Consider the following 13050-nt stretch of genomic DNA (forward strand, 5'->3'; position numbering starts at 1 on the left):
GCATATCAGAGATAAAATCCATTGAAATATGGGTCCATGGCCTCCTGGGCACCGGAAAAGGCATCATAGAATCATAGAATCATAGAATCGTAGAGTTGGAAGGGACCTCCTGGGCCATCTGGTCCAACCCCCTGCTCAAAGCAGGATTCGCTAAATCATCCCAGTCAGATGTCTGTCCAGCCTCTGTTTGAAGACTTCCATTGAAGGAGAACTCACCACTTCTCGTGGCAGCCTGTTCCACTCATTGATCACTCTAACTGTCAAAAAGTTTTTTCTAATATCTAATCTGTGTCTCTTCCCATTCAGTTCCATTCAGTTTCATCCCATTGCTTCTAGTCTTTCCTTGTGCAAATGAGAATAAAGTTGATCCTTCTACAATGTGACAGCCCTTTAGATATTTGTAGACAGCTATTAAGTCTCCTCTCAGTCTTCTCTTTTGCAAACTAAACATTCCCAAATCCTGCAACCTTTCCTCATAAGACAGGGTTTGCAGACCGGTCACCATTCTGGTCGCTCTTTTCTGAACTTGCTCCAGTTTGTTGATGTCTTTTTTAAAATGTGGTGCCCAAAACTGGACACAATATTCCAGATGAGGTCTGACCAAAGAGGAGTAGAGGGAAATAATGACTTCACGTGATCTAGACTGTATGCTTCTGTTAATACATCCTAGAATTGCATTTGCCTTTTTTGCTGCTGCATCACACTGTTGACTCATATTCAGTCTGTGATCTATTAGTATACCCAAGTCTTTTTCACATGTGCTGTCACTTAGCCCTATTCCTCCCATTCTATATATGCTTTTTTCATTTTTATTGCCCAGATGTAGTACTTTGCATTTCTCCCTGTTAAAAACCATTCTGTTAGTTGCTGCCCACTTCTCCAGTTTATTTAAATCTTTTTGAATCCTCTCTCTCTCTTCTCTAGTATTAGCTATCCCTCCTAGCTTTGTGTCATCAGCAAATTTAATCAGTTTACCCTCAATTCCTTCATCTAAATCGTTGATAAAGATGTTGAACAATACAGGGCCCAGGACAGAGCCCTGTGGTACCCCACTTGAGACATTCTTCCAACTGGATGTGCAGCCATTTACGACCACTCTTTGGGTCCGATCACTAAGCCAGTTATGAATCCACCTAACAGTTGCCTTGTCCATTCCATACTTAGTCATTTTTTCAATAAGGATTGTATGAGAGACTTTGTCAAATGCTTTGCTGAAGTCAAGATATACTATATCTACAGCATTTCCTTGATCCACCCAATCAGTGATACCGTCATAGAAGGAAATTAAGTTAGTCTGACATGACTTATTAGTTAGAAACCCATGCTGACTCTGTTTAATCACTTCATTCTTATCCAGGTATTGACATCAACAAGCCACTAGAGCGAGAACAAGGTTTAGACCGGGAGCAAGTCCCACAGGACTGCACAAAATTCCTGACATCATGAGACAAGGCGGGCCACCAAAAAGACCGACTCACCAGATCTCTAGTACCAAAAATACCTGGATGACCAGCCAATGCAGAGCAATGAACTTCAGACATCACTCTCTTCCTCCACTGGTCAGGAACATACAACTTTCCACTGGGACAACGCTCAGGTTTGTCCTCCTGAAACTCTTCCAGAGCACATCTCAAATCGGGCGAGATGGCAGAAAGAACTACCCCCTCGCCTAAGATGGTAGCAGGCTTAGTCACAACAGGGGAATCAGCAAGGAAACTCCTAGAGAGGGTGTCTGCCTTCACATTCTTAGTGCCCAGAAGAAAAGAGACCACAAAATCAAAACGTGTGAAAAACAAGGCCCACATAGCCTGTCTAGGATTCAAGCGCTTGGCCGACTCCAGGTAAATCAAATTCTTGTGGTCAGTAAGGACCACGACTTGGTGTTTGGCTCCCTCTAACCAATGTCTCCACTCCTCAAATGCCCATTTCATGGCCAACAGTTCCCGATTCCCCACATCATAGTTACGTTCGGATGGGGAGAACTTTCGGGAAAAGAAAGCACAAGGATTCATTTTAGATGTCACAGGATCTTTTTGGGACAACACCGCTCCTGCACCAATCTCAGAAGCGTCCACCTCCATCTGAAACGGGAGTGAGACATCAGGTTGCCACAAAACTGGAGCAGAAGTGAATCTTCGCTTCAGCTCCTTAAAGGAAGAAACAGCCTCCGGAGACCAATTCAGCACATTAGCACCCTTCCTAGTCAAATCAGTCAATGGCTTGGCAATACCAGAAAAATTAGCTATAAATTTCCGATAAAAATTAGCAAAACCCAAAAACTTCTGGAGGGCCTTCAAAGAAGTGGGCTGAACCCAATCATAAATGGCCTGTACCTTGGCCGGGTCCATTTCAATAGTTGACGGAGACAAATTAAATCCCAAAAATGAAATCCTCTGTACCCCAAAAAGGCATTTCGATCCCTTGACATACAGGGAATTCTCCCTCAAAATCCGGAACACAGTCCGAACATGTTCCACATGAGAGTCCCAATTCTTGGAGAATATCAAAATATCATCCAGATAGATAATCAAAAATGTATCCACAAAGTCTCGGAATATATCGTTCATGAAGCACTGGAAGACAGAAGGGGCATTAGTGAGCCCAAAAGGCATCACCAGGTACTCAAAATGTCCCTCCGGAGTATTAAACGCCGTCTTCCATTCATCCCCATGCTTAATGTGAATAAGATTATACGCCCCCCTGAGGTCAAGTTTGGTAAACCAGCAAGCACCTTTAACTCTGGAGAATAGATCAGAAATCAGGGGTAACGGATACTGATATTTAACAGTAATTTTGTTGAGGGCACGATAGTCAATACAAGGCCTTAATGAACCATCCTTTTTAGCCACGAAAAAAAACCCACCACCTAAGGGTGAAGAGGATGGTCTAATTTGACCCTTCTCCAATGACTCCTTAATATAGGATCACATAGACTCGTGCTCGGGTACAGATAAATTGAAAAGCCGACCCTTGGGGAATTTACACCCCGGGTTCAGCTCAATTGCACAGTCATAACTCCTATGAGGAGGCAAAGACGCAGACTCATTCTCACTAAATACATCATAAAAGTCAGCCAAATAGTCAGGAACATCATGCGACTGGGGAGAGGTGGAGAAAACAGGAGCATCACTAAGGGCACACCGACAAACCCAACTCACCACAGACAAAGATTTCCAATCCAGAACTGGATTATGGATTTGCAACCAGGGAAACCCCAGAACAATGGTATCATGCAAATTATGCAACACCAAAAATCTGCAATTTTCTTGATGGTCTGGGGGGACCCGCATTACCACCTGGGTCCAAAACTGAGGTTTATTCTTCGCCAAAGGAGTAGCATCAATACCCCTCAAAGGGATAGGCATCCGCAGAGGTGTCATAGGAAATCCACAACGTTTAGCAAAATCTAAGTCCATCAGGTTCAGAGCTGCTCCCGAATCCACAAAAGCCTTGGCGGAAAATGTGGACAGGGAGCAGATCAGAGTAATTGCCAGAAGAAACTTAGGTTGAACACCACCCACAGAAAACGTGTGTGCACAACATTTCTCTCGTTTAGGGCAGACAGAAATAATATGTGAGGCATGTCAACAAAAAAAAACACAGCTTATTACGCCTTCTGAACTCCTGACGTTGCGCCCTAGACAAAACTCTATCACATTGCATAGGTTCAGACATTTGTTCAACAGGTGGCAACATCTCTCGTGTAGTTTTGCGTTCACGTAAACGCCGATCCACCTGAATGGCTAATGACATAGAATCGTCAAGACCAGAGGGAACAGGAAATCCCACCATAGTATCTTTTACAGTTTCTGACAAACCCTTCCAAAAGAGGGCTGCCAAGGCACCATCATTCCAGATAGTAAGGACCGCCCACTTTCGGAATTTTTGACAGTACAACTCTGCCGAATCCCGACCCTGGCTTAATGCCAACAGGGTCTTTTCAGCCTGATCAATAGCATTAGGTTCATCATACAACAACCCCAAGGCTTGAAAAAATGCGTTCACATTATTCAGAATAGGATCATGAGGTTTCAAAGAAAACGCCCAATCCTGGGGATCGCCGCGCAGCAAAGAGAAGACAATTTTAACCTGCTGCGCGGAGTTCCCCGACGAGTTAGGCTTCAAGGCAAAAAATAATTTACAATTATTCTTGAAATTCAAGAATTTAGACAGATCCCCAAAAAACACATCAGGAGTTGGAATCTTTGGTTCAGCAGCATGTGAATGAGCAAGATAGGCGGAAATTGCCCGCACTTCAGCAGCGAGCTGCTCCACACGATCAGACAATTGCTTCATCTCCATTGAGAGAAAAATTCCCCCTACGGCCTCAAAAAAAATATGCACAAAAAAAAAATTAAAAAATTCTGACACACTTTTTTTTTTTTTTACAATTCTCTCCTGCTATTGAGTACCCTAGGATCTGCGGTATGGCTGGTGATTCTGTTATGATGAGTCACCGAAGGAGAAAAAAACAAAATACTAGCTAAGTCCAGAAAAAAACAGAGAGGTTGGCAGCTATCGGATTGCAGACCCCTGAACCTATCCACAACAACTAGCAGTAGCTGTGGGGGGTTCCTACGGTGCCCTAGACCCCTCAATCACAGCCGGAGAACTACATAGCCTAAAGACAGAAAGGGGAAAAACTAAATTGCCCCAGAGCAGACCCCAAAGCAATAGGCAGCACCCAACATATAATGACGGTGAAGCAAGATGAAAACACTAACACAGATAGAAAGACAGGTTGAGCAAATGATGGGGCCCAAGCTAACTAAATAGGACAGGATAGGAAAGCTGCTGTCTGCCATCCGCAAAAACCCTATCCAAAATGTGCCAACCAACTGATAGGAAAAACAGGCCCTGAAGTCGCTAGGCTTCAAAAGACTATATCAGCACTCAGGCATATTCTGAAGACAGAGCAAAAGATCAACAGATCAGAGACAAAAATGGAATTCAGCTCACCCTCGGCCGGGGATGGCAGAACTCCCAAAAAAACAAGGCAAAACAAAAACAAAACTGAAGTGTACAAAGCAGAGCAGAAAAACTTAGCTTTGAGACGCAGGAATCAGACTGGTCTCCAAGAATCCAGCAGGATCACCAGCAAGGCAGAAGGGCGTCGGCTGCCTTATATCCAGTCCTCAATTCCAGCCCCCCGTTCATCATCTAGCTGCCCAGGTGTTTGGTAATCAGCCTCACTACCTTCCTTCACCAGAGGAGGGAGTTCATCAGACCTCAATGGTGAAGGGAAAAATGAACTCACAACAAGACACCCTCCACCTTGTCATACACCATCCATTTTCAGCCTGTTACATTGAGGTGTAATCTCTACTGGGCTTGAGACAATAGTTCAGCATCCTCAAATCTATAGTGAGATTCAAATTCTCACCAATAGTAGATACACCTTCCACCTTGTTTTACAGTACCATATAGCTGGTGGTATTTTGGGTACATTTTCACAAAAATGAGGAAGTATGGTGGAAGACGCCATGGAAGTGGGCGGGGGTTGCCAGCTGGTCCCGATGGTGGTGGTGGTGGTGTTGCATCTGTTGGTAGTGGCAAATGCACAATAGTACCTAAGGCAGGAGGTTTTGAGCCTGCATTATCGTCTGGTTCCACAAGGCCTCAAAGGCTCTCTTTTCTGGGAGTAGGTAAACCACTTTTAAAGCCGGAACTTCAGGAACATGTTTTGGCTTACATTGCTGACACAGCCTCCAGCTCTCTCGCCTCCTCTTCTGAAGTTTCAAAAAATAAAAGCACTGAGTCGTCAGTGGAGGCTCCTGGTCTGGATCAACGCCTTTCCTTGTGTTCCTCACCCCTGCCAAAAGTGAAGGATGTGGCAGGCCACACTACCGATTACTCCATGGAGCTCATGCCTGAGTTAGCAAGTCAAATCGTGAATTCCCCTGTCCAAGATGAATCTGACATGGAGTGCACTGATGCACAGCCACTGCTAGATTTTTCTGCTGGTACATTCACTCAGAGCACTACATTGTCCTCGCAGTGTACTGAGGCAGAATCAGACCCTGATGAAACTCAGGTGCCCCTTCCCGCATAGTATACCACATTACACGGTGACACAGAGGAAGGTGCACATGAAATTGAAGAGGAGGTGATGGATGACCCAGTTGTTGACCCAGATTGGCATCCATTGGGGGAAGAGGGTGCCACTGCCAATAGCTCAGAAGCGGAGGAGGATCCGCAGCAGGCATCGACATCGCAACAGCTGTTGTCTGGCATGACTGTAGCAGTCCAAAAACGTGTTGTAAAAAGCAAAAGAGTTGCAGGACAGCTTGGCCAGACGGTCAAATTAGCACAGCGTGCAAGGTCTCAAAATGTCTTTCATAATAGGAAGAGTGCAGTGTGGCACTTTTTTGAACAAAATCCTAATGATCAGGCAAAAGTTATCTGTAAGAAGTGCGCAAAGACCTTTAGCCGAGGGAAAAATCTGAGACATTTGAATACCAGTTGCATGCTTAGACATTTAACCACCATGCACTTGCAAGTGTGGATAGACTACCAAACCTCACGTACCACATGTGCACCTGCTCCGAATGAAGGTAGTCAGCAACACTACATCGCTTCCCCCACTGTAAGACCACCGGTTAGCACACCACCAGCAGCAAATGTAGAGGTGTCGTCGCAAGGGCAAATCAGTCATGGAATCACAATGTTATTGCTATGAAAGACTGAATCTAGGCCATCAGCAAGACCACCAACACCATCACCATCACCAACCCTCTCTCAGTCCGCCATGTCCACCGCTAGTTCCACCATATGCAGCTCTCAAGTCCAGCTCACCCTACCAGAGACTCTGAGTAGGACAAGAAAGTACTCATCCTCTCATCCGCGTACAGTGGCTTTGAACGCCCACATTGCCAAACTAATCTTGCTAGAGATGATGCCCTACCGATTGGTTGAAAGCAAAGCTTTCCTCGAGCTCATGGCCTACGCAGTGCCATGCTATGACCTACCCAGTCGGCACTTTTCGTGAAAAGACATCCCAGCGCTCCACGTGCATGTGAAAGACCGCATTGTCCATGCACTCAAGCAATCAGTGAGTGGAAAGGTGCACCTCACAACAGATGCATGGTCCAGTAGGCATGGCCAGGGCCGTTACGTGTCCATCACTGCACACTGGGTTAATGTGGTGGATGCAGGGTCCACAGGGGACAGCGGCGGTGGGACAGTGCTGCCTAGCCCACGGTATATGAAACAGTTGGCTGTAAGCGTTCGACCCTCCTCCTCCTCCAGAAGCGAAAGCTCGTCCACAGAGCGCAGTCCCACGAGCCCTCCATCCGCAGCTGCCAGTGTTGCACACAAGTTGTCCCACTATCGAACAGCTAGTGGTAAGCGCCAGCAGGCTGTGTTGAAGATGATGTGTTTGGGCGACAACAGACACCACGGAGGTACTGGCCGACTACTTGCAGCGACAAACTGAGTCATGGCTGGGCAATCTACATCTTGAGGCAGGCAAGGTAGTTAGTGATAACGGCCGGAATTTTGTGGCAGCCATGGCCCTTTCAAAACTCAGACACATACCTTGCCTGGCTCACACCTTGAACCTGGTGGTGCAATAATTTTCCAGAGTTAACACCCCTGCTCCTTAAGGTGCGAAGACTGTGCTCGCACATCCGCCGGTCACCCGTACACTCCAGTCGTATGCAGAAGCTGCAGCGATTGCTACACCTTCCCAAGCACAGCCTAATTATCAATGTTGCAACAAGGTGGAACTCCACCCTGCACATGGTTCAGAGGCTGTGCGAACAGAGGCAGGCTGTAATTCATTTGTGGGAGGATACACGGGCATGCAGTTTGAGGGCAAGCATGGAGTTGTCTGGTGTGCAGTGGTCGAAGCTGAAAGACCTCTGTAAAGTCCTTCAGTGTTTTGAGGAATGCACACGGCTGGTAAGCGCAGACGACGCCATCATAAGCATGAGCATCCCACTTATGCGTCTGCTCATGCAAACTTTTATGCACATTAAGGAGCAGAATAAAAAACAAATCTGAACTGAGAAAAGTAAGTTAATGTGTATGCACAATGTAAGTGCATATTAACACATGACCATTTAGTTCAGGATATTTGTGTTTTTTGCTTTTTGTTTTCTCTACATTAAGGAGCAGGCGTCTGCAGCCGAGGAGGAAGAGGAGGAGGGAAGCCTTGATGACAGTCAACCATTGTCTGCTCAGGGAAGTCTCGTGGACAAGGTGGAGGAAGAGGAAGAGGAGGAGGAGGAGGATGATGGGGATGATTATTTTGGGGAGGAGGATGCTTCTCAGGGGGAAAGAAAAAATGTTGGCGTGGCAAGGTCAGGTACAGGGTTTGTGCGTGACTGGAGGGATGTTGATTTGCCAGAAAGTGCTCCTCCACTCAGCACACGCAGTGAATCACTGACACCTGGAACATTGGCCCACATGTCTGATTATGCCTTGCAGATCCTAAAAAGGAACCCCCGCATTGCCAAAATGATGAACGATGACGACTACTGGTTGGCCAGCATCCTGGATCCACGCTATAAAGGCAAATTCCAAAACATCATGCCACAGGAGAACCTAGAGCTAATATTGGCTAACAAACAAGCAACTCTGGTAAACCATTTGTTTGAGGCATTCCCAGCACACAGTGGCGGTGATGTTTTTCCAACGAGCCGTATGGGGCAACATGGAAGAGGTGTTCGTGGTGCACACAGCCGAAGTGGCGTTGGACACAGGGGTTTCATGACCATGTTGTGGACTGATTTTTCAAGTACCGCTCACACGACTGGTAATACTGCATCGATCGAAAGTGACAGGAGACAGCAGTTGTCAACGATGGTAACATACTTCTCCCATATCGATGTTCTCCCTCACCGGTCATTCCCCTTTGACTATTGGGCCAGTAAACTTGACACCTGGCCAGAATTGGCACAATATGCCTTACAGGAGCTCGCTTGCCCTGCTGCTAGTGTATTATCTGAACGAGTCTTCAGTGCTGCTGGATCAATCCTGACAGAAAAAAAGACCCATCTGTCGACCCAAAATGTTGATGATCTAACCTTCATTAAAATGAACCATGCATGGGTTTCAAAGGATTATGTCCCACCTTCCCCTGCTGACATGTAGTTTTCCTGAAAAATGACTTGCTTTTGTCCTCCTCTTCCACGGACTTCTCCAATTACTCCATTTGCAGCTGCTGAATGTCCAACATCAACATACGCCATTTTTCCACCTCCCTAACTGGGCTGCCTCCCCCCACAGGGCCGGGGTCACCACCTGGCGCATGCACCCGTGCGAGTGCCATTGCCCTGGACAGGTGGGTGGGCACACTCTTTGGCAAAGGCACTGGCACAAGATCCCTCATAGTAAAATCAAGTGTCTTTGACGGTGGGGGTGCACACCCGCCATCAGACACACCGGCGTACTATGAGGGGCCCTGTGCCAGTACCGCTGCCCACGAGTGGGCCCCCCCTGCTTGCTCAGGGCCCCAGCACTTGCAATACTTACCTCTCCCTGCTCCACCACTGTGTAGTCTGGCCTGTTAAATACTTCACTGGGACTGCCAATACAAATTTGGTGAAATGATAGATGATGGTTAAGACGTAGCTATGCCCTCTCCTGCTGGGCTCTATCTTCAGATGATCAATGGTTTCCATTTGTTATGGACGTCGACTCACAATGAGATGCAGTGGTGGTTTATCATCAGCTTTCACGGTTTTCCGACTCACAGACGTGTGACATTCCTGCCCACATTTTTAAATGTGTCCTCTCATGCCAATCCAAAAGTGTCCAGTGTCCAAAAGTGTGTTCAGAGATTCAAACTCTCACTTATCCTCTAGTCACTTAGGTCACAGCTGTGCCATCGAGCTTGTCACATAGCGCTCAGATATTCATTGGGCCTCACACAATCCAAAAGTGTCCAGTGTCCAAAAGTGTGTGCAGAGATTCAAACTCTCACTTATCCTCTAGTCACTTAGGTCACAGCTGTGCCATCGAGCTTGTCACATAGCGCTCAGATATTCATTGGGCCTCACACAATCCAAAAGTGTCCAGTGTCCAAAAGTGTGTGCAGAGATTCAAAATCTCACTTATTCTCTAGTCACTTAGGTCACAGCTGTGCCATCAAGCCTGTCACATAGCGCTCAGATATTCATTGGGCCTCACACAATCCAAAAGTGTCCAGTGTCCAAAAGTGTGTGCAGAAATTCAAAATCTCCCCTGTCCTATAGACACCTTGTTTTACATACTATATAGTTTGTTGGATTTTGTCTACATTTCTACCAAAAATGAGGAAGGCTGGTGGAAGAGGCCATGGAATTGGGCAGGGGTTGGCAGCTGGTAATGATGGTGTTGGTGGTGGATCTGATGGTAGTGGCAAGAGCAAAATAGGACCGAATGCAGGAGGTGTTGAGCCTGCTTCATCGTCTGGCTACATAAGGCCTCGAACGCTTAGTTTTCTAGGAGTTGGCAAACCGCTTTTAAAGCCAGAGCATCAGGAAAAAGTTTTGTCTTACATTGCTGACTCAGCCTCCAGCTCTATCGCCTCCTCTTCTTCAGTTGTAAAAAGTAAAAGCACTGAGTCGTCATTGGAGGCTCATGTTCATGAACCACACCTTTCCTTGTGTCCTTCACCCCAACCAAGATTGAAGGATGACGCAGGCCATACTACTGATTACTCCATGGAGCTGTTTTCACATACCATGCCTGGATTATCAAGTGAAATGGTGAATTACCCAGGCCAAGATGAATCTGACATGGAGTGCACTGATGCACAGCCGCTGATGGATGATTCTGCTGGTACATTCACTCAGAGCACTACATTGTCCTCGCAGTGTACAGAGCCAGATTCTGACCCTGATGAGACTCAGGTGCCCCTTCCCGCACACTATACCACCATACACGGTGACACAGAGGAAGGTGCACATGACATAGAAGAGGAGGTGATGGATGACCCAGTTGTTGACCCAGATTGGCATCCATTGGGGGAAGAGGGTGCTGCTTCCAATAGCTCAGATGAGGAGCATCCACAGCAGACATCGACATCGCAACAGCTGTTATCTGGCAGGCCCGGAGCACTCCAAAGACAGGTTCCAAACATCAAAAGAGTTGCTGGACAGCTTGTCCAGAGGGTCAAAAGATCACAGCGTGCTAGGCCGCAAAATGTCTGCCAAAGTAGGAAGAGTGCAGTGTGGCACTTTTTTGAACAAAATCCTCATGATCAGGCCAAGGTTATCTGTAAGAAGTGCGCAAAGACCTTTAGCCGAGGGAAAAATCTGAAAAATTTGAATACCAGTTGCATGCTTAGACATTTAACCAGCATGCACTTGCAAGCGTGGACACAACACCAAACCTCAAGTGCCACATGTGCAACTGATAACAACGAAGGTAGTCAGCAACGCTACATTGTTTCCCCCACTGTAAGCCCACCGGTTAGCACAGCAGCAAATGTTGAGTTGTCGTTGCAAGGCCACAGCAGTCAGGGAATCCCACTGTTATATCAACGAAAGACTGATTCTAGGCCATCAGAAAGAACACCAACTCCATCACCATCATCAACCCTTTCTCAGTCCGCCCTGTCCACCGCTACTTCCACCATATGCAGCTCTCAAGTCCAGCTCACCCTCCCAGACACTATGAGTAGGTCAAGAAAGTACTCAGTCTCTCATCCGCGTACACTGGGTTTGAACGCCCACATTGCCAAACTAATCTCGTTTGAGATGATGCCCTTTCGGTTGGTGGAAAGCACAGTTTTCCGTGAACTCATGGCCTATGCAGTACCACGCTATGCCCTACCCAGTCGCCACTTCTTCTCTCGCAAAGCCATCCCAGCCCTCCACCATCATGTGAAAGACCGCATTGTCCATGCACTCAAGCAGTCAGTGAGCGGAAAGGTGCACCTCACAACTGATGCATGGTCCAGTCGGCATGGCCAGGGCCGTTACGTGTCCATCACTGCGCACTGGGTTAATGTGGTGGATGCAGGGTCCACAGGGGACAGCGGTGGTGGGACAGTGCTGCCTAGCCCACGGTATAGGAAACAGTTGGCTGTAGGCGTTCGACCCTCCTCCTCCTCCACCTCCTCCAGAAGCGAAAGCTCGTCCACAGAGCGCAGTCATACGAGCACTCCATCTGCAGCTGCCACTGTTGCACACGATGTGTCCCCCTATCGAGCAGCTAGTGGAAAGCGTCAGCAGGCTGTGTTGCAGATGATGTGTTTGGGCGACAGACACACCGCCGAGGTGCTGGCCGAGTACTTGAAGCGACAAACTGAGTCATGGCTGGGCAGTGTACATCTTGAGACAGGCAAGGTAGTTAGTGATAACGGCCGTAATTTTGTGGCAGCCATAGCCCTTTCAAAACTCAGCCACATACCTTGCTTGGCTCACACCTTGAACCTGGTGGTGCAGTGCTTCCTCAAAAATTATCCGGAGTTAACAGCCCTGCTCCAAAAGGTGCGAAGACTGTGCGCGCACATCCGCCGGTCGCCTGTACACTCCGTTCGTATGCAGAAGCTGCAGCGATTGCTCCACCTTCCCAACCACCGCCTCATTATCGACATTGCAACAAGGTGGAACTCCACCCTGCACATGGTGGAGCGGCTGTGCGAGCAGAGGCAGGCCATAATGCATTTGTGGGAGGATACACGGCCAGGCACTTTGAGAGCAGACATGGAGTTGACAGGTGTGCAGTGGTCGAAGCTGAAAGACCTTTGTAAAGTCCTTCAGTGTTTTGAGGAATGCACACGGCTGGTAAGCGCAGACGACGCCATCCTAAGCATGAGCATCCCACTTATGCGTCTGCTCATGCAAACTTTGACGCACCTTAAGGAGCAGGCGTCTGCAGCCAATGTTGATGAGGAGGAAGAGGAGGAGGGAATCCTTGATGACATTCAGCCATTGTCTGCTCAGGGACCTCTCCTGGACGAGGTGGAGGAAGAAGAGGAGGAGGAGGAGGATGATGGGGATGATTACTTAGGGGAGGAGGATGCATCTCGTGGGGCAAGTGAAAATGTTGGCGTGGCAAGGTCTGGTACAGGGTTTGTGCGTGACTGGAGGGATGTGGATTTGCCAGAAAGTGCTC

This window comes from Dendrobates tinctorius, unplaced genomic scaffold (genome assembly GCF_039654945.1).
Source record: "Dendrobates tinctorius isolate UK_male_01 unplaced genomic scaffold, ASM3965494v1 ptg000370l, whole genome shotgun sequence".
In the NCBI taxonomy this organism is placed as follows: Eukaryota; Metazoa; Chordata; class Amphibia; order Anura; family Dendrobatidae; genus Dendrobates; species Dendrobates tinctorius.